Below are 2,632 nucleotides of genomic sequence, written 5' to 3' on the forward strand. Positions count from 1 at the left end.
AGAGCTCAAAAAAACCAGCCCTTTCAAAAGATTCCACCACTTATATCAACCAACTGCTTAACTGCTCTCCCTTCTTTTAGCAGTTTCAGCATAACAGCAGATGAGCTTTTCTTCTGATGAGAGACCACCAACCATGGAATGATCCTGGCCAGTCTATGATGAATGCCCAGTGAGGGTTTTTGTGTCCTCTACTTCACCTTTGGATGTCAAAGAGCACAACACTCCACCCTGGGATCATGCTGATGCCGCCATCTTTGAACATGGGTCTCACAGAGAGGCATGAAGCTGAATTGCATATATATATATGTGTTTCTCCTTTCATAAATATGCATTATTTTCTCTATAGCTCATTGAATATGTATATCTGGCCACCCCATCCAGCTTAAATTCCTGTCTTATTCTTTGGACCCTTGAAGTGTCTATTTCTAGTTTCTGGCTGGGGAGCTATGCTTCCCAGCCTGTCAGAACGGCCACCCTGCAGGCTATAATCCTTTATGAAAAATAAAGCTCTCCTTTCCATATTTATGAATCTTATCATTCTTCAGTTGACAAAACATAGCATTATAAACAGAAATGTGAATAAAAGTATACTAGCGTCTGTGGATTCACTGGATTTTGTATGCACACAATCACACCGTCTGCCAATAAAAGTATTCTTTCTTATTTCCAGTCCTTCTACTTTCATTTTTCTTCCTTACTACTTGGCTGAGAAATGCAGTAAAATGCTAAATCAGGGTAGAAACAACATCATTGGCACATCGCCAAGCTTCACATTAGGTATATTTCCAAACATACATTACCAAATATGGGGTTAAGGGGTTCCCTTTTATTTCTGTTGTTCTTAGCTTCTTCCCTCAAAACTCTGAAATCTCTCCAAATTTTTAAGTTTTTAAATGTCTTTCATTTGTTGTGATGATGGTATTTTTCTTCCATAATCTGTTCATGTAGTGACTATTGTAAAGCATTGCAATTTTAGAAAAATCCAACTAGCTATGACATACCCTTTTTATGTATTTCTAGATTGGAGGTGCCAGTAGTTTAAGATTTTGGTGTCTATGTTCATGAGTGATATTGGCTTCATTTATTCCTTTATTAAATGCTTGAAATTTAAAGTGATTCTGCCTGGCTCTGACATTATTTTCATGGAAACATTGTTGACTACTGATTCTATAACTCTATACAATTACAAGACTCTAAACAATTACAAGACAAGCATTTCTCTTTAGATCAGTTTTGGGGACGTTGAATTTTTCTTTTTTCTTTTTTTATGGACGCAGTCTTGCTCTGTCACCCAGGCTGGAGTGCAGTGGCTCAATCTCCACTCACTGCAAGCTCCATCTCCTGGGTTCATGCCATTCTCCTGTCTCAGCCTCCCGAGTAGCTGGGACTACAGGCACCCCCCTCACCACACCCAGCTAATTTTTTTGTATTTTTAGTAGAGATGGGGTTTCACCATGTTAGCCAGGATGGTCTCGATCTCCTGACTTCGTGATCCACCCACCTTGGCATCCCAAAGTCGTGGGATTACAGGTGTGAGCCACTGCACCCAGCCGGGAAGTTGAATTTTTCTAAGAATATATCCATTTCATCGAAATCTTCCAATTTATTATAAAATCACCCCAACATCCTCTTAACATTTTCATTCCTAGGGCATATGTAGCAGTGTACTGTTTGTAATGTTTCATATTTGGACTTTCTATGTCTGTTCTTGATTTGTTTGCCAGACATTTGTCCTCTCAAACAACCAGTGTCTGCGGGAAAGACCTCAATGCTCTTTGTGAGCATGACTTTCTGGGGCAGTGGGGGCTGCTGAGGGCCAGGGGGCCTGTCTGGTTAGGGTCCTGGGCCTCTCCCAGACGGCTCAGGTGTCCCGGCTCCCGCCAGTGGGTACCCACATCCCCTAGCCACTGAGGGCCTCTGTGAAAAGACGTCCACACGTTTCAGGAAGGTCCTGTCACTGCACAAAGGATTCCCGAGGCCCTGGGACTCAGGCTAAGCAAGGACTTAGTTAAGAGCGGGTCGCATCGCAGGCTTGCATGCAGCAAGATCCCATTTTCCTCCACAAAGACAACTGCTCACAGGAAGGCCCAGGGCCCCCAACAAGCCACTTTCACTTGTGTCCTCCTCAGACTTCCAGTGCCTAAAAACCCAGGGTGGGGAAGCCTCAAGGATGAGGTCCCGGATCCGGCAAGGCATGTTCCAGTCCTGGTCACGTGGGCACTGAAGCCTCAGGAGACAGAAATGGGGACTCAACCTCAGGGGTCAAAATCAAGATTTAACCCTTGGAGGGCTATTATGGCCTGAATTCTGCCCAACCCCCCCATTCATATGATTCATATGTTGAAGTCCAAACCCCTCGTACCTTCAAATGTGAGGGCCTTCAAAAAGGTAATTAAGGTAAAATTGTAATAGCCAGTTGGGTTTATCTTGTCTGCTGCTCAGAAAGCCAGATGCCCTTAGAACAACAGGTATTACAGCAAAGAAAGAGGTTGATCAGGCCGGGCGCGGTGGCTCACGCCTGTAATCCCAGCACTTTGTGAGGCCGAGGTGGGCGGATCACGAGGTCAGGAGATCGAGACCATCCTGGCTAACACAGTGAAACCCCATCTCTACTAAAAATACAAAAAAATAG

This window comes from Colobus angolensis, unplaced genomic scaffold (assembly GCF_000951035.1).
Source record: "Colobus angolensis palliatus isolate OR3802 unplaced genomic scaffold, Cang.pa_1.0 Scaffold248, whole genome shotgun sequence".
In the NCBI taxonomy this organism is placed as follows: Eukaryota; Metazoa; Chordata; class Mammalia; order Primates; family Cercopithecidae; genus Colobus; species Colobus angolensis.